This window comes from Cibotium barometz, chromosome 12 (assembly GCF_041138505.1).
Source record: "Cibotium barometz isolate CiBa-2024 chromosome 12, ASM4113850v1, whole genome shotgun sequence".
Taxonomy (NCBI): domain Eukaryota; kingdom Viridiplantae; phylum Streptophyta; class Polypodiopsida; order Cyatheales; family Cibotiaceae; genus Cibotium; species Cibotium barometz.
In genome coordinates, this window is record NC_141057.1 from 38,502,615 (window position 1) to 38,523,723 (window position 21,109).

Genomic DNA, 21,109 nt, shown 5'->3' on the forward strand with positions numbered 1-21,109 from the left:
AAAGTTGATGGAATTACTAAAGGAAAAGATCAAGATGGGAATCTTGGAGCCTTCATGTGCCCCATATTCCAACAGATGGTTTACAGTACCAAAGAAAAATGGGACATTGCGCTTTATTCAAGACATGCAACCTGTAAACAAAGTCACAATCAGGAATGTGGGAGCAGGTCCAATTGTGGATGAGTTTGCAGAAGCATTTGCAGGGAAAGCTATATACTCTATGGGTGATCTGTATTCGGGATATGATCAGTTCCAGCTGGATATGCAAAGCAGGGACTTGACCACAATGAGAACTCCTTTGGGATTAGTAAGGATGTGTACCTTACCACAGGGAGCCACTAACTCAGTGGCACATATGATGAATGGAATGAATAAAGTCTTACGGGACTTCATACCACAAAAAACTATGCCATTTTTGGATGATGTGCCAATAAAGGGCTGTGATGAGAAAGACAAAGATGAGAATTTGGATTCAAAAGGGTGCCGCAAGTTTGTGGCAGATCATATAAAGGATTGTGACATGATTCTATCCAGACTTGAAGAAGTGAATCTTACTTTATCTGGGCAAAAATCAGTGTTTGGGGTTGGTGAAGTGCTAATAGTGGGACATCTTTGTAGTACTAGTGGACGCCGTCCTTGTCCAGCCAAGATAGATGCAATACAAAGAATGAAGGAAATATGCATTAATGTTACAGAGCTGAGGAGATTTCTTGGAGCGTGCGTCTTTTATGTTATTTGGATCCCACATTATGCACATGTAGCAGATCCTCTTTATCAGCTTTTGAGGAAAAATCAAAAATTTTTGTGGAGTGCAATACATATTAAAGCTATGCGGAAGCTGAAATATTTGCTCCAATCATCACCCATTTTGAGAAAGGCAGATTATGAGTGTGGCAGGCCTGTGATTGTTACAGTTGATACTAGTCCTACTGGGATTGGATGGGCAGTAGGGCAAGATGATGAGGATGATCATAGGTATGTAATTAGATTTGGAGCAAAGGTATTAAGCTTTCGGCAGCGAAAGTATCCACAGATCAAGAGAGAATTATGGGGGATAGTCACTGCTCTAAAATGTGAAAAAGAATATCTTATTGGGGCATCTGTACTTGTGGAGACTGATTGCTTGCCACTTCTTGGGATGATAGCAAGTTGTACCACTCCAGATATTGCTATGCTTAGGTGGATTGCTTATATCAAGTCACTAAATCCTGAGTTTGAGCATATTGCGGGAAAAGATAATCCAGTTGCAGATATGCTATCAAGAGCCAGGTATGAAGATGAGGAAGAGATGGTTAGTGATATTGATGATGTGGGTACAAAGTTCTATACCACAGCATATGCTAAGGGGGATCATATTTGCTTATCAAATGCACTTGAGTCTTTTATTGAGGAAATATATGAAGGAGATTGGTTGCTTATTGGTCAATATTTGAGCACTCTGACAAGGCAAGAGAATTGGTCTGACTCAGAATTTAAGAGGATCCGCAGAAAAGCATATGGTTACTTTCTAAAGGATGGGTATCTCTGGAAACATCCTAAACAGAGGAATGCTATGCCACAGAGAGTCGTATGTGATAAAGAGACTCAAGGGAAGCTTGTGAAAGAATTCCATGAGAGTCTCTGGGCTGGGCATAGAAGTGTGTGGGCCACTTTTACCAAAATAAAGGAAAAATATTGGTGGAGAGGAATGTACAAGGATATTTCCCAATATGTGGAAACATGCATAGTATGCCAAATGTACTCAAATGTGAGGCATCGTGATGGCTTACAACCAACTTACCCACCTGCCATGCACTACAAATGGGTAGTGGATCTAGTTACAATGCCTTTGGGAATTTGGCAGATGCGGTATATAGCACTTGCAAGAGAAGATTTGACAAATCAGGTAGAAGGGCGTGCCCTTAGAACAAAGAGTACGGAAACAGTATGCAAATTTCTCTTGGAAGATGTGATCTGCCGATATGGTTGTGTTGGGAAAATAACAGCTGATAGGGGAGAGCTAGATGTTGAAGAAGCAAGGGAATTCTTCTCTAGAATTGGTATCAAACTGTCTCTAACATGTGCTTACAATCCTGAGGGCAATGGGAAAAGTGAGCGAGGACATCCTCCAATCATTAAAGCTTTGGCTAAGGCATGCAGAGAAAGGATGAGAGTGTGGCCAAAGCTGCTACCATATGCCTTGTGGGCTGACCGTACAACTCATAGCTCAGTGACAGGATACATGCCTGCTGAATTAATGTATGGTCAGAAGCCAGTGATGCCAGTTGAAGAAGTAATTCTAACTTGGAATGTATTGCCCTGGATGGAAGGATTGAGCAGAGATGACCTCCTTGCATTGAGAATAAGACAGTTGGAGAGGAGGCCTGAAGATGTAGAGCTTGCTAAAGCTCGCCTGAAAGATGCAAGGCTGAAAAATAAAGAAAGATTTGATAGTAGACACAGACTCCAGCCAAAACCTATTGAAGAAGGTGATTGGGTTCTAATGTATGATAGTAGCCTTGACAACCAATTCACTGTTCAAAGAAAATTTGCAAAAAGATGGTTTGGCCCTTACATTGTCAGGCATGTGCATGAAAATGCCACATATACTCTGTGTGAGCTTGATGGAACAGAAGTAAAGAATCTTGTGGCTGGTAAAAGAGTCAAGATATTTAAAAGAAGGCATGATGGTGATCCTTTTGATTCACAAGAGATTCAGGATGAGAGGCTTGACAGTGGAAGTATGGATATGATTGAAGAGGAAGAGGATGATCTTCCTGGAACTGCAGAAGATGAAGACGACATCCAGTTATATGTGGACCTTGATGAAGATTTGGCACATACCAGAGGATGTGCAGGTTTAGAGGGGGTGGATGTCGTGCCATGGCACGTCTATGATATGAAACCGTGCATGTGAGGCCGTCAAACACACATCCAGATGCATAGGTTAAGTGCCATGACGAGTCATTATATGATGCCATGTACATATGTTCATATTGTATATGAGGTTCAATAAGACAAGCTGAGGCTGAGTCAGATTTAGGGGTTTTTTGTATATGAGTATGGAGGATGATGTTTTTGCTGTTACTCAGAGCTCATGGGCAAGTTAGAAGCATCCAGATATATATGATGTCATGAGGGCATACCAATGCACAAAGGAATGCATTTATGAAGGCATGGAGAAATACTTGAATAAGTAAATGGGGATTCTATAAATCATATAGGCCGACATGATAATTTATAAACTATGAAGGTGTCAAGAGAAATGGAGACTTAATGAGTATCACAGTGCCGAGGAGTTCATTGAATGTCTTCATAGGTGTGAGAATGCCTTGAGAATCTTGAGTTGTGCCAAAGCAGGAAATTCAAGGTATTATTGGCTAAAATGCCTTATGGGCTTGTGTCATGCTCTTCAAAGTAAGTGTGCCTACAGTGGTGCAATGGTTTTGTTCAAAGATGATGTTGAGTGTATATCAAGAGTCACATGCATTGTGGTTTTCCTTTATGGATGATGGAAGCGAATATAAGGTTATGTCTTACTATTAGACTTCTAACCTTAATGCTAAGGTTAGAAGAAACATATGATGGGTGGCATAACCTTAATGCTAAGGTTAGAAGAAGCAAATAACGAATGGCAGCGCACGTGGAAGAGAGAAGGTTCTTTTATTTGGAAAATTCTGGAGCGCAGCTTTTGGGAATAGGAAATTCCCGCATCAGTAGTGGGAAAAGGTGGGAAGGCCCGAGATCGCCGCGGGGAAAGAAGGGAAAACCACCGGAATGAAACGGCGATAGCAGAGTGGAGATTTTTTTTCTGCAGCGTCTGATAACAGCGTCAAAAAAGACCAGGCGTTTTTATTTAAAATATATATATACTGTGAGTGCTTTGTAGGTGCTAGAATTAGAGAGTAATTCTAGCACAACATAATGATGTATTTATGGGAAAAGCTATTTTCAAAACCAACACTGTGCGATGCTTCTCCAGCTGTTTCACCCTCGCATAATTGATATGAAGCATACGGTTGGTGGAGTTCCACGCATTCAACTCGACAGCTAAGTGTTTTTTATATATATATATATACATATATTCTCTTAAATGTTACTCTCATTCTATACGAATTGAGAGAATCGTTTAACCCATATATATATATATCAAAAGAAGCTTGGAATTGAATAGAAGGATTTTTAGGGAAAAAGCTAAGGAATTTGGAGCTCGGTGATTGGTGAAAAATGCATTGAAGCTGAGGAAAATTTGCCTTACTTTCTTCTCATATGGATTTTGAAAATTATGAGTATGTCAAAGCTATGCCAAATGCTATATTTTGCTTGTGAGATGTTAGAACATTAAGGCAGGTTTTCAGGTGATAAGGTACATCTCGAAATAACAGTTTTGAGGGCACTGGATGTAATGGATATAGCTGGGCACATGTATATTGGAATAATTGGAAATCTTTGTTATGCCCACATGTGAATGGTTTAAAGGATTTCATGCAAATCTGTGCATTCACCTGGAGGAACTCAAGGATGTATTGAGGGAAGAGGACACATGTATTTGTCAATGGAAATAATGGTGTTCAATTCTCCTTGGGAAATCTTGTACGTGAAATTCCTTGTTGGATTTAACATTCACTCTCACAGCTAGAAGTTTTGTACTTTCCTGGCTACTCCGCACACTTCACGACAGCGCCCACACCAGCTAACCTTCACTCAGCAGCTCCCACTCTCTGTATGTCGTGACCAGCAGTTTCACCAACCACCAGAGCCTTGCACAATCCTCAGCACCACGAACCACTTCTCACCGCAGCATCCTCAGATATCTAGCCCAAAGCCACATCTCACGTACCCTTCCTCACAGCAGCCCTCTCTTGCTGCTTCAATCAGATGCCCACACTAGACATCACCCAAGAGACCTGCAGCCTCTTTCTCTTGTTCACCCGGCTGTACTCCAGCCCACTTATAACCAACACACAAGGCCCACACCAGCCTTCACTTCTGCATCCATCAACCAAGTGGCCTTCACACCTTTCTTCGCAGTCTAAACTGGGCACCTTCTCTTTTGTTAACAACCAGTCGCCCACACCAGCAACTAGCCCTTCCTCTTACTCAAATCACTAGGCGGCTGCTTTCCAGCCCGTCTGTTCCAGGCGCCTCCAGCTCTTAGCTGCGCCAATCACTAGGCTCTCTCTCCCTCTTTGCCTCTGGTTTCAGCGCCAGCAAGGCTATCCTTCGCACCAAAGTGGCCAGTTTGCTTCACATACGCCAGCCCACTGCAGCGTCCTTCCACGTTCACCCTCTCTGCACCTGTAAGCCAGTTGTCGCCTCACGCATCAGAGCCGCCCAGCACTTCTGTCCTTTGCTCTGTGCTTGTGTGGTCACACGCCTCTTTATCACTCCAGCGCTCGCCTACTGAGGTGGTCCAGCCCTTCTCTGCTACACGACGGCCACACACTCAGCGGCCCCAGCTCGCCTCTGGTCTCCCACCTGCAGCGCCTCACGCCCAACCATACGAGGCCCCCCCACACCAAAAAGCCGCCACTCGCCTGCACCTCAGGCTCTTTTTTGTCAGCAAGGCGACGACCCCCTCCTACGCCGGCCTTCACACACACAAGGCGGCTTCCACAGAGCCTCTCAAGCTTTTTCCTCTCTCTCTGCCCAGCTCTGCTCCTCTACAATAGGCCTCCCCTTCCTTTTTTCAGAGCACCCGTCAGCTCTCCACCACCTTCTAGATGTCGAGGTGGCCATCCACAACGAACTCCACTTGTCTCTCCTTTAAAATGGCCACATAATATAAATTTTTTATTTTTTAAAAGCCTCCAAAACCACAAATGATGACCACCATCCCAACCTTAATAACTTGCTTCTCAAGTTCAAGTGCAACACCACGACTTTCCAATATTATGCAACATCTGCCCACAATCTCGAATCATCAACCTCAACTTACCAAACCCGACAATTTCCAGTCGGTACCCTCTTTTAGTAACCATCCGTACACCACATTATTGCAATAAAACTCCAGATCTCCAGCATCTGCTCCGGAAAACAAAACACGTGCATATTCCAGCTTTCTGCCAAACCACTCGGCCTGTACACTTGCCAGGGCATTCAGGGCAAAGTTTATTCACACACCACACGCACCATATGTACACTGACCAAAAACACCTTTCAAATTTTAGCCTGACAGTTGGCAGAGTAGGCTCAGCTTATTGAATGATTGACCCCACAAAATTAAACAAAGCTAAAGGAAAATAGTAGTTGACCCCTCAAATCATAATGAGAACAATTTCGGTGCTACAGGGATATGTAGAGATTCCACTCGATGTTAATCGTTAACCACAAAACCACAAAAGAGCTGAAGCACAAGAAGATGTGGCCAAATCTTCCCTAAAGCAAGTTTTAAAGAAAGCAAAACTCTCAAAATTTGATGGGTGAAAAGAAGACAGGAGAAGATCTTGAGGCTTGGCTTGAAGAATTGGAGGATTTCTTTGCCCTTTGATAATTTGATGAGGATGGAAAGACTAAAGTAGCCTTAGTGCAATTGCATGGTGTTGCAAAATTATGGTGGAAGTTCCATGTACAAATTTGAGAGAAACCAAATGAACCAATTACTTGGGCTGAATTTCGAGCTACTATAGAAAAGAGGTATTGTTCTCCTCATTACTATATTGAAAAGAAGATGGAATTTACAATTTCAAGCACGTCCAAGAGCAAAAACATGTTATTTTTGTTGATGAGTATAAGGAGAAGTTGCTTCATTTACACAAGTATGCACCTGAAGTCTCAAGTGAGGCTCTCACTCACAAATTTGTACATGGCTTGAAGGAGGACCTCCTCTACATGATGAAGGGAACAGGATTGCGGGATTAATTAGATAATATATCCAAAGCTGAAAATTTTGAAAGGATGGAAGCATATAATAAAGAAAGGATTCAAAATCAAGGTTAATTCCAACAAGCCATCGTCCTCAAGGATCTCAAAACTTAGATATTCCATGTAGGTCTGAATTTTCTAGTGATTACAAGTTTCAAGAAGGATGTATATATGCAACAAAAAGATTGAAATTACGATAGTGGAAAAAACCAAGGATTTGCGCCCTATATTCAGCAGTGTAGGCAGAATCCAAATTTCTAAAATTTTGGAAATAAGAATAAGTCCAATAAATCAAAACGTTGGGAATCGGAAGAATGAGAAACCAGCAACATGGCAGAATGATCCCCAGATCATTGAGCGACCAAGGAGGCTCGGGTTCTGCTTTAGATGTGGGGAGCAGGGACATCACACATTTGAGTGCAAAAACAAAGCTAAATTCAATTTTTGGACTGAACCGAAGATGCAAGCGAAGTTAACAGAGACGGATCCCACAATCGAGGAAGCGGGAGAATAAGGTGAGTTGCCTAAACCTATAATGAAATGTATGGTTTCTTTTCCATCTCATGCACATGCTTCAGTGAGATAAGAAAAAAAGGAAAGACTAGAAATCGGGATGTTCAATTTTTAGTTGACTCGAGTAGCACTCGTTGATTTGTTTCTCCAAAACTTGTGAAATCACAACACTTAAGATTGGGAAATCAAGTAAAGAGGCCTGTCCCACTTGCCAATGGGAAATTTCACTACACCTAAGGATTCTTAGAAAACTTATTTTTCACCTTAGTGGGAAGGAAGTGTAAGGGAGACTTCTATGCCATCGAGATGGGTAAGTGCGATAAACTAATTGGGATGAATTGGTTAGTCTTCAACAAATCCCTCATTAAATATGCGGATAGGATTGTAAGTTTTGCTAGTAGTGAGGGAGAAACCCAAGTTATTTAGGGGGAGGAGAGGAATAGTGAGGTCTTTCTAATTTTGACCATGAAACTTTTGAGAGGGATTAGGCAAGGGTGTGAGACAGTCTTAATCTTTATCGATGACGGTAAGGAAGAGACAAAGAAGGAAGACCATCTCGAGTATGTGAAAAACCTCCTATGATGTTTTTCTAGATGACCTACCTAGGATGCCTCCTCCTAGAGACTTAGATCATGCTATAGAAGTAGAATGAGGAACCCAACCTTACTCCAGGGCACCCTATATGTTTAATGTGGATGAGTTGAGAGAGCTAAAGCTTCAATTGGATGTCTTGATGCAAAAGGGTTTCATTAGACCTAGTGTTTCTCCTTGGGGTAGTCCGGTTTTGTTTCAAAGGAAAAAGGATCGGACTTATAGACTTTACATTGACTATAGAAGGTTGAATAGGCTACACATTGAGAATAAGTACCCTTTACCTAACATAGATGAGTTGTTGAGTCATCTGAGTGGGTCCTCTGTCTTTACCACCAAATTCGCATCATAGAAGCAGACATTCCTAAGAGTGCATTTAGGACTTGGTATGGGCATTATGAGTTCAATGCTCTTCCTTTCGGATTGACTAATGCACCTGCTACTCTCATGTGTTTGATGAATAATGTGTTTCCTGAATATTTGGATGATTTCATTCTTGTATTCTTAGATGATATTTTTGTGTATTTAAAGAATGGAAAAGATCATGAAATTCGGGTTTGATTTTTTTTGCGAGCTTTATTTGGCGAGCTTTTTGGAGATAAGATAGTTTTATGTGAGCTTGTAAGAAAAATGATACATTTTGGTGAGCTTTTATATAGTAAGTATTTATGAAAGAGAAATAAATACATTCACATACATACATACATATATACATGTATATTCTCAAACACACCTACCTACCTACCTACCTACCTGCCTACCTACCTACCTTCCTACATATATACATACATATATACACACATTTGTATAATACATACATATATACATGCATACATACCTACATACCTACTTTCCTACATATAAAAACACATTTTATGTCCAAGAAACTTAAATATAGGCACAAAAATACCTATCTATGTACCTTTCTTCCAATGTTTATTTCAACACAAGTAAAAACAAGTATATCCGGCTCATATTTTCTTACAAAAAGATTGAGTTCACATTTCCTTACAAGAAGATATATGGTTGGTACAACTCCTTTACCATAGCGTCGCAAGCTACCTATAATAAGACTTTAGAGTACGTGACAGTATACTCCATCCCAAAGCAAGACAAAAATAATATTGGTTCAAATTTTCTTATTACAAAAAGATTGACTTCACATTTCCTTACAAGCTTAAGTAAGCACAAACATGGAAGGCTTCATTAAAGCTAAAGTAGGCACAAACAGGCTTGATTAAAGCTTAAGTATAGGCACAAACATTCTTGCTTCGAGGACGTGATAGTATATTGTCCACTTCCTCTGGTGATAGTGTCGGTTGATGCATTACCATATCCTCATTCTTATGTAATCCCAAAACTCGCAAGAAGACAAAACAGATATGCTTACATGCAACGTAAGACTTTCCTCTAGATTCTCTTTGCATGAAATCAGGACATGTACACCAAGGTTGTACCTTGATGTGTATAAAATAGTCCTCTCCACTCTCACATGCCAAATGAAAAATAGAGTAGGGGGACGGCTGCATTGCACTCTCATTAAGGACTGTCGCTATCATGGCCTCGGCACTACCAATCCTCTTTTTTGCTTCTTTGGAAATCCAATGCCTCCACTTGGTTGATCTCTTTGTATTCTGTGTAGCATCATGTGGCCTCTTGTCACTTTCTTTGTTGCCCGCTGCTTGTGTGGACGTTTCTCCCACCCCCGACACAAAAGGTTCTTCATGAGTTACATCTAACTTGAACCCTGCCTTTACTAATTTCTCTACCTCTTGGCTGGTTATGTTGGTCCCAACATCCACTTTTCACATATCTGGGTATGATGGCTTGTATATTATGTTTGGATCTACATGGCATGTGTGTGAAACATCTGAAGGACAAAACCACATCATTTGAGCCTTTGGCCCTCCCGGACCAGGATGTCGTCACTCTGAGTAGAAGCTAGGGGCAACAACTCCAATAGTGCTTCCCTGTATGTATGAGTTGCACTTAAGTCTTCCATCAATACCTCCCAAACATTTGACTTTTGAGTTCAATGGGGTTCGTCTAATGGCCCACATTGTGCGTCCAACGGCCTCTTCCTTTACATGCATTTGTCCTCCGCTCATTGTGCCATAATGTTGTTTAGGCTCTTCATGTCCGACATCTTTGTTTCCTCCAGTCATTGGACTTTTTGGTCCTCCCCTTGAAGCGGGACTTGCTCTATCTCCAAAACTTACTCTTCTTGCTGTTCCCCAATTTTGACAATGTCTGCTCTGCATGACATAACCTGGACAATGTGAGCATTGGTCTACTTCCATTGTCCTCACCCTCTTCCGTTGAATAGTCTCCTTATCTCCATGTAGAGGCCTTGATTCCTCATACATAGGAGTATTAGCTACTGTTTCATGGACCATGCAAGCCACTTGTGGTGGTGTCGGTCTTGACCTTGCTGCCACCCTGTCCAGCAACTTGCTCAAGCTTGGTCCCTCACCTTTGTGCTTCCCCATCTGGTATGCATATTGCTTTGCACTTTGTAGTAAAGCGTTTGCCATATCTGAAATGCACGCATCATACAAGCTAACTTTTCCTTGTATCCTTCACCAGCAAGCCAACTCCCATGTACACTTTCAGATAAGTTTGTTCGAGGGGTTTGTGCTAAATCCAGCGAGCTTAAGACCACCTGCACACAAGAGGTTTCATACATGAATTCACAAAATTGACTCCAATGCAAATACATCCATACAACATATCATTTCTCCATAAAATTTCTCACCCTTGACATGAGGTTGCCCCAATGTGCTATTCGTACTTCCCACTGTAAAAAACAAACAAAAATACAAAATTTGATCATCTTTTTTCAAAAACTAATCATAACTATGCTTGCACAAGTAGTCTACACCTATAGTTACAACAAATAATGCACTTACACAGCTTTCCCCTTTGATGAAAATCAAAATTAGGCTCATAATTAGACATTTTATGTATTAAAAACAGGTTGCGCAAAAGGCCATGTATGAGAAGAGGACCAAAAAGTGGCTATAAAGTTTTGGAAAATTCAAAACAAAGTAGTATTTACCCTATATAACATGGGTGCACCTCAAGTTTTACATTATTAGCTTGCATATGGAAGGAGAAAAATTCATGCTCCACCTGTATAAAAAACATCATTTCAATATTAGTGAGTCAAAAATTTATCCAATAATTATCGTTTGATGATTCCAAGATTTAGTTTACATCATGGGCTTTCCATCAAGTCAAGTTTCATGATCAAACTATGTCCCTTCTAAAAGTTATGTACAAATTACTACTATTTTGAAAACAGCAAAAATCATGCGTTTTATCAGCATGTGTCTAAGAAAATTAAAATATTACCTTGCAAAAGCTAAGAAAAGTGCAATTTAAAAAATCTCAAATTTTTTTTGGGTCTTGAGGAACATCTGTGGATGTTAAGCATTTCAAAACTCTTAATAGATTGCCCACAAAAATTCAAGAAAAATGCTAACTTTCAGGACACTTTAGTGTCCTCAAGACACTTTAGTGTCCAATTACAGAACTAGTGTTAAGCATAATTCTTTATGCATGAGGCCTTATGCATAAAGCTAATGCATAAAGCACTATGCATAAGGCCTTAAGCTTAAACCTCGAGGGGTACACTACTTTTAGAAACTCTATGTATCACGTGCGTTCAAGGGGTATTTAAAAAATCCCTTACCTGTAATTTTTTCATGAATAAAATGATCCCTTTTTCTTTTTGGATTTATGGTTTTTTTCAAAATCAATAAAAAAACCCGTTCTGTAAATGTATTTCTTAAAATTTTGAAATAAAAAACCCCTTCATTTGAACTCACGTGGGATACTTACATATTTTTAGGTGAACCCTTGAGGCTTAAACTATGCATGAGGCCTTATGCATAAAGCTTATATATAAAGCATATATGAGGCCTTATGCATAAACCCTATGTATAAAGCTATGCATGAGGCCTTATGCATAAAGCTATGCATGAGGCTTATGTATAAAGCATTATGCATAAAGCATGTATGAGCATTATGCATAAAGCATGCATAAATCTTATGTATAAAGCTTATGCGCAAACCTACAAAACAAATCCCCAGCACGCAAGGGTGCAATAATAATAGAGGAAAGAGAGAAAATATAGAAAAGCACTCACCTCTTTTTCGTGATGTTGAAAGAGAGGATTAGAGGACCTACAAAACCAACAAAAGGGTGAGGAAAGGATTAATAATGCATACATACAAAAACTTATTATGCATAATAAAGCTTTAATCAGAATATTTTATGCATAAGGCCTTAAGCATAAAACTATGCATGAGCCCTTATGCATAAAGCTATGCTTGAGGCGTATGCATAAAGCATGCATGATCATTATACATAAAGCATACATAAATCTCATGCGCAAACCTAGAAAACAAATCCTCAGCACACCCCAAGGGTGCAATAATAATAGAGGAAAGAGAGGAAAGATAGAAAAGCACTTACCTCTTTTTCGTGATGTTGAAAGAGAGGATTAGAGGACCTACAAAACCAACAAAAGGGTGAGGAAAGGATTAGTAATGCATCCATACAGAAGCTTATGCAAGCTATGCTAAAGATTATGCAAGCTATGCCACTATGCAAGCCTTATGCAAACTACGCTGCTATGCAAGCCTTATGGAAGCTATGTAAAGCTTATGCATAAACCATGCATGAGGCCTTATGCATAAAGCTTATGCATAAGTCTTATGCATAAAGTATGCATGAGGCCTTATGCATAAAGCCTATGCACAAAGCTATGCGTGTGAGGCCTTATGCATAAAGCTATGCATGAGGCGTATGTTGCATAAAGCACTATGCAAGCCACACTAACCTAAACTAAACCCTACCCCGGCACTATGCATTAAGCATGCATGCATAGAACTTAATGCATGTATAGATTAAGCTCTTTGAATGCATTAAGCTCTATGCAAAGAGCTTAATGCATGCATAGAGCTTAATCTATGCATAGATCTCTATGTATTATGAATGCATGCATAGAGCTTAATCTATGCATTAAGCTCTACAAATAGAGCTTAATGTGAATAGACTAAGCTCTATGATTAGAGCTCTATTCATAGATTAAGCTCTATGCATAGAGGACCTACCAAACAAAACCCCTCTTTTTGATAGATAAAAATAGAGGAAAGAGAGGATAAAAATATAGGAACGAGAGGAAATATAGGAAAGCACTTACCTCTTTTTTGGTGATGTTGAAACGGAAGTTTAGAAGACCTACAAAACCAACAAAAGAGTGAGGAAACGATTAGTAATGCATACATACAAAAGCCCTAATAACCTAATGCATACATACAAAATCAAAAATATTAAGCTCTATGCATAGAGCTTACTTAATGCATGCATAAAGATTAATCTATGCATTTGGCTCTACAAATAGAGCTTAATGCATAGATTAAGTTCTATCATTAGATCTCTATTCATAGATTAAGCTCTATGCATAGAGGAACTACAAAACAAAACCCCTCTTTTTGGTTGATAAAAATAGAGGAAAGAGAGGATAAAAAGATAGGAAAGATAGGACAGCATTTACCTCTTTTTGTGGTGATGTTGAAAGAGAAGATTAGAAGACCTACAAAACCAACAAAAGTGTGAGGAAAGGATTAGTATGCATACATATACAAAATCCCTAAGAACCTAATGCATACATACAAAATCGAAAAGAGAGGAAAGAGAGAAAAGCATTTACCTCTTTTGGGTGAAGTTGAAAGAGAGGATTATAAGACCTACAAAACAAAACAAAAAGTTGAGAAAAGAATTAGTAATATAAAACCCTAAAAGTGTGAATAGCATGGATACACAAGGCCTTATTCATAGTATAAGCCTCTTATTCATAAGCCTCTTATTTATAAGAGGCTTATGAATAAGAGGCCTCTTATGCATACGCCTCTTAGGCTTATGCATAAGAAAGAGAGAGAGAGAGAGAGAGAGAGAGAGAGAGAGAGAAGAGAATACCATTCAAAAATTTTAAACATAAGAAGCTTATGCATGAGAGAGAGAGAAAGAGAGAGTGAAGAGAATACCAATCAAAAACCCTTATTCTACACATACCATTCAAAAACCATGAATATATGAAGAGGTGGGAGAGACAAGTGTGGGATAGAGATTACCTTGTGTGATGAGGAATCATCCTTGGTGGGAAGAGACTTAAGAGGAGACTTTGTGAGGAGAGGACAAAGGGTGAGGTACAGCCATCATGAGGAAGAGAGGGGTACAAAAAAGCTTAGGGTTATGTACAATAGAGGGAGTAGAGGGGAAGCGAAAATAGTTGCGGTGTTGAACGTGGGATTATTTTAAAAAAAAATTAATAGAGCACATCTATACTCGAGTCTATATGTGCATCTATAAGTGCATCTATATTAGTATAGACGTGCTTATAGATGTGTAAATATCCGCGTAACCCTGCCAGATTGCAAATTTGCCCATGGCCTCTCTCTCACTTCTTCCATGTCTCTCTAGTTTGCACGCCTATGTTGCATGGCTATGTTCTCATTCTCTTGTAGTGCTTGCAAGCTCTATGCATAAAGACTATACATAGATCTTGCATAAGCTTGCATGCTCTATGCAGAAAGCCTATGCATAGAGCATGCAAGAAGGTTGTGCAAGAAGCTTATGCATAAAGATCTTGCGTAGAACTTTCAAGAAGGCTATGCATAAAGTTTGCAAGCTCTATGCATAAGCTTTATGCACGCCTATGCATAAGCTTACAAACTCTATCCATAGAGCTTGCATAAGCTTACGAGCTCTATGCATAGAGCTTGCATAAGCTTGCAAGCTCTATGTATAGGGCTTGCAAGAAGGATATGCAAGAATCCTATGCATAAAGATTACATAAATATGCATAAAGCTCTTGCAAGAAGCCTATGCATAAAGCTCTTGCAAGAAGCCTATGCATAGATCTTGCAAGCTCTATGCATAAAGCTTGCATAAGCTTGCAAGATTTTTGCAAGAAGCCTATATATATATATAGGATATACATAGATATTTGAGCCTATGCATAAGCCTAAAATAAACCTAACCTAGCACCCAAGGGTGAAGTAATACGTAGAGAAAAGCATAAACAATCAAAAGAAAAAGAGGTCTTACCTCATTTTTGTGAAGCTGAATTTGAAAGACCTACATAACAAAAAATAAAATAAAGTAATTAGTAGATCAAACATAAGATTAAGGATGAAAACACATTAAATAAAAAATCCTAAAATCTCTATACATGCATTGGGACATGCATTGGGAGCTGTATGCATGCATAGACAGATCTCAATACGTATAGAGATCCAAAAAATTCACAAAACCCTAAAATCCCTAAACCCTAGAGAGCCATAAAAACATAATAGAAAAGAGGAAGCTCCTACCTCAAGAAGCTAGAGTTGTTTGTTATTGAATTGAATAAACTTACAAAATAGCAACAAAGAAAACAAAACATTAGTAATTATACTTCATTTAAACATACAATAAAGCAAGAGCAGAAGTAAAACAGAAGAAGGAGAAGAGGAGAAAAACAAGGTGATATTATTTAAGCTAATCATAATGCATATACGATTGAAAGCTTGTGGTTTATGTTTCCCTAACCCTAGCTTTTGCATAATCACGAGCTTTGATGGAGAGCTGTCTACTATTAGCACTTCTATGTGTAAGCTAGGGTTAGGGAAAGGCAAAATGAGGAGATAAAGTGAAAGGAAAAAGAGAGGAAGGGAAAGAAAAGATCACTTAAAGAGTATAGTTGAATCTTTCCATGAAAGCTTGGAAAACAAGAAAGGAATCAAGCTTTCCATGAAAACTTTGGAGAAAGGAAGAAAGTAATTAAGAATAGAAGAGGGAGATATGCACTTCCCTTAGAGAGGGAGAGAGCTTTGTTGGAGGGAGAGGTGGATAGAATTGGGTGGGAGGAAGTGCTTCTGCATATGTCATCCTAGCAAGTGCAACAAAGAGAGGTAGGTAGAGAAATGAAACGCGTAGGCGGCGGCGATTTAGATGGAATCTTAATTTGCAGGTCATTACTCATCAGGAGCGAAATTTTTCTACTACAATGAAACTTTGGATAACTTTCCAATTGCCAATTCTAGATCGTGCATGTGTTTTTATACTAATATATAATCAGTTTTAGCCTAATTTCAAATTTTTGACACACTGATCAAGGGTTGGAGGCTAGTTTTGAAGAATGATTGAGAGAAAAAATATATCATATGTGTGATCCATGCAAGGGCCAATATATACGACAACATCGTATAACAATTGATCATGTGGGCTTCATAAGTCATTGGCACGACCAAGTGTAGCTAATGACTTGGAGGATAACCATACGAGAGTGTCACAAAACATGCCACACCATTGTCACATGAGTCAGAAGAGGATCTCATCATGGAAGACATGGTGAATGACTTGCTTGAACGAGAGTTCATGGATGATAGAGAGCAAGCTCCAATGTCACAAGAGGAGCAAACTTTGTGTAGAGAGGCAAGCATCCCTTTGTATGAGGGATTTTTTAACTCTACATTGCAAGAAGCCTCAGAGCTATTAAACTTGCAAGTAACTTATTGATGGAGTGATGCAAGGGTCACAAGTCTTCTTAGATAATATCCAATCAATATATTCTCTTAAATGTCTGATGTTTTATATAGTCTCCTTGTAGGTTTTTTCACATATGATTTCTTATGTTATGTTGTAGGCTTGTCAAGAAGACTCTTCCCCCTCAAAATCTATTTTCAGAATCACGACATAGGCCTGCTAAATTTCTCTCTATGTTAGGTATGGATTATACAAAAATACACGCATGTCCCAAGGATTGCATGCTATTTAAAGGGGTTTATAAAGATGCAACACAATGTCTACAATGTAGAGAGAGCCACTATAGAGATGATTTGAAATGAGACAAAATTCCCTGAAAGGTGTTGAGACACTTACCTATCATTTCTCGCATCCAACACATGTTTAAAGGTAAAGGGATTTCATAACTCATAACATGGAATGCTACTCATTGCTCAACCGCCAATGTCATCATGAAGATTGTAGTTGATTTAGAGGCATGGAAAAATGTGGAGCATCAATGGCCATAGTTTAAAGATGAGCCGTCACTTACATCTTGGCTTGGGCATGGATGGTGTTAACCCATTTGGGTTCAAGTCCACATCATGGTCTACTTGGCCTATTGTATTGGTGAATTACAACCTCCCTCCATGGGTGGCAACCAAGAAAGATCATATCATGCTTGCTCTCCTTGTACCAGGCAAGTATAAGGTGGCAAACCTAGATGTGTACCTCTAGTCTTTGATTGCGGAGTGTGAGACACTATGGTGAGGTATGAACATGTAAGCCAATAAATAGGCTTGATATGGAGGTGCAAGGAGTTTTTGTTTGGACGATGCATGACTATCTTGGGTTTGAAATGCTCAGGTACATACTTGAACTTTATAAGTTTAAACTTTTCTTACTCTACCTCTCAAATCATATCAATTTTAAAATAGGTTTGGCAACCTCCAAACATTATGCATGTCCAATTTGTGGACCATCACTTGTTTCGGAAATACCCTCTACACTAAAGAAGGTGGTGTATGACAAACATCATTAATTTCTCCCTGGTTCACATCCCAAGTATGTGGCACATGATGTCTCACCACATGTGATGAGAGGTAGAGATTGATTTGAGGCATGGAGAAGCATACCCAACCCACCACTCGATGGGATGTCTAGACACTCAATATTTTTTTGACTTCCATGTTGGTGTGGGTTGAATATCAATCATCTCTTAGATCCCATGCATATCTTCAACAATCTGGCAAAAAATATTTGGTACCATTCAATTGGTAGAGGAGATACGAAGGCTGCAATGGATGACTTACAAAACATTGGATGCCTTAAAAGTGCATGGCCAATCATAGGTGAGAGTGGTAATATGGTCCTGCCAAATACACCATAGGTACTAACCAAGAAGGATCACTAAGGTGAAAAGTGTGATTGTCTCTTTTCATTATCAATGGGAGTAATGCATTTATTAAAGGGTGCCTTTACAAAAAACAAAAAGAAATCAGAGGTACAATTACATGGCCTCAAGAAACATGATTGTCACAAGATATTACAGTATATAAATATTCTCTTATTTATTTTCTCTTTATGGTACATAATTTGTAGGCTCGTATACTAACTTTCATTTTTTCTATGCGTAGTTTATTCTTCTGATTGCTATTATTGGTTGTGGAGACAAGAAGGTGCGAGAGGCTATTTACAAAATGGGAAGCTTGGTGAGGTATGAATATTCTTTTCAACTCACTAGCTAAGTTATATTTAATATTTGGTATTTTGATACAATCACAAGTTATGTATAATAAATAGTACACATGATTTCTATGTATGTAGGTATATATCCTTAAAGGAGATAGATCCTAAATTGGCTTTTCTCAATGCTATTGACGTAGTGTGTATGATCAAGGAAAACTTTCCTAGAAAAATTCTCACTCAGCCAATTGCATATTGTGGTGCATTTGGTTGATGAAGTGGCACTTTGTGGTGTTGTTCATGTTTGATGGATGTTTTTTTCTTGAAATCTTCATGAAAACATTAAAGAACTTTGTGAGATAAAGAGCAAGGCCATAAGCAATAATGGCAACGGGATGATTGATGCAATAGTCTCTTGTGTATATCTCAAAGCATCTCTCTCACATAGATCCTTCCATGCCACAATTGTGAAGCAATGAGGAGGATGAACGACTAGTCACAAATGTGCCACAAGGAAAAGGAAGGAAACAAAGACTAGATGAAGCATTACTCCAAAAGGTGAATACATTCTACATTCTAAATAGTTTCATCATGGAGAAGTAGATTAGGATATACAAGGATGCAATCAATAGACAAAAGGATGAGAGAAGAGCTTTCAGAAGAGAAAATAGATGCTTGCCATTCCCGCCTAGCTTAGAGCCTCTACCAAATGTGATCAATATAGAATTTCTTTGTATGGAAATATTGATGGCATCAAAAAATTGGAGATATGATCACAACAAAAGAGCATGAGTATGCGCATGGATTTGACCCTTAAGTAAGTATATTGTTCATCTCTATCTCATGCTTTGATTGTAATATAACTTGTTTAATGCACTATACTAAATATCATGATTTTATTTAATGTTAGCACAAACTATATAGTGCAATATGGTAAGAGGGAAGGAACGTTCGCATGGAGCATGTGGATTTTATAAGAAACACATTTGATTATGGTGTGATGGTAACTTTTGAGGAAGAAAGTCGAGCTAGTAGACATGATACCAATGTCATAGAGAACAATCTTGAGTATTGTGAAACTATTCAATATATTCTTGAGGTTGGGATTTGAGAATTTAGTCTATTCATATTTGATGTTAAATGGTTTAAGGTGATATATAGAGGTGCTCCAGGAACCATGAAGAAACATCCAAATGGGTTTTTTCAAATTAATTCCACCAAGTTTTGCACACCAAGTTTTGCAATGATGAGAAAGATACTTTCATACCACCTCAATATTGTCATGTTAGTAACCCAACCAATCACTATAAATCTTGATGTAGTATAATAAAAGTGTAACCCCATTGCTTTGTGATTTTAGGTTGTGTTTCACACCGATCTAATTGATACAAAGTGGTGGTATGTTATACAAGTTTTTCCTCATTCAAAACTTATCTTTCAAGATCAAGATGTTGAGACGAAATCTCTAGATGAGGTGAAAGTACCTATTGTAAGAAGACGATGATGAAAATGAAGAAAAAAATTTAGAGGAGGCTAATCAAGAGCACGACAAACATAAATCCAAAGACGATAATGATAGTGATAGTGATAGTGATATTGATATGGAACCCCATCTTTTCATCGCTCTTCCATTACATATAGACATTGATGAAGAAACACACATGGATCTATTACAAGATGGGATAGATTCATGATCTCTGTAAATATTTTCCTTCAAAAGTTTGCAACTATCTTCAATTTTGGTTTTCAAACATGGCATTAAGGGTTCTGATGGATGTTTTTTTAAAACTATCATTCATCATTTTATGTATGTATCTCATATGTGCAATAGAATTTTAATCTTGAATAACTCTCTGGAAATTTAAATATCTATAAAGCAGCAAAATTTTAATGATATGCTCACTCCTAAGTAATGAAATTAAAGTGTAGCAGCACAATTTTGCTACTATAGTTCCCCGAGGAGGGAATTTTTCCTACTCGGCACAACAAAATAGCAGTTAATTTTTTTTGCTATCTATTGAGTAGTGAAATATCACTGTTGAGCGACGCTATTTCACTGTTGAGTAGCGACAGAATGCCTAAACATCCCGAAATCCTTAGCGCTATATAGGAACGTTGCTATGCCCTTGATGTATTCGTACAAAGTCCATCATCCTATTCACCTCATGAAATATATCTAGTTACTTCTCATTAGTTCACTTTTTATTAAGTGTTTTGTGATGCCCAACGTTAGTGAGTGTGAACTCCTTTGTGGCCAAAAAGTGTCGTGTATATAAGTGACTTTAACTAATGATAAAGGGATGTTTCCTTGCATTTTTATTGAGTGTGAACTCCTTTGTGGCCAATAAGTGTCGTGTATATAAGTGACTTTAACTAATGATAAAGGGATGTTTCCTTGCATTTTTATTGAGAGTGTGCTCTTGCTCCTTGAAGTGCAAATGCGAGAGTAGGTCATGTTACACACATCTAAAGTTTCGCTTTGGGAAAACATTGCATGATTTGGGCAACAAATTGAAAATTCTTGATGTCCGTGTCCTACACCCCTTCTTAAATGACAACATCCATGCCCTTTTCTTAGCTCTTCTAGAAGATTGATGTTTCTTCTTATCACATTTTCTATGATGACATCTCCATTATCCATTGTGTACAAGGTACAAGATGGTTTTTGTGGTGCTCGTTAACATTGGGTTAACATTCCCCCCTTCTAGGTTATAGATCCATCCTTAGACTTAGAAATGGTTGGTGGTCTTGAGGGTATTGTGGTGGTGAAGGGAGTTGATTTATGGTGGAGAGGTACATGGTTAATTACTTATCAAAGAGAAATATTGGCTATTACTGACAAGGCTGCTACTACAGATTCTTGAGTGGTCTATCATACTAGTTGCGGCACCAATGGAAATCCCAAACACACCACACTCACTA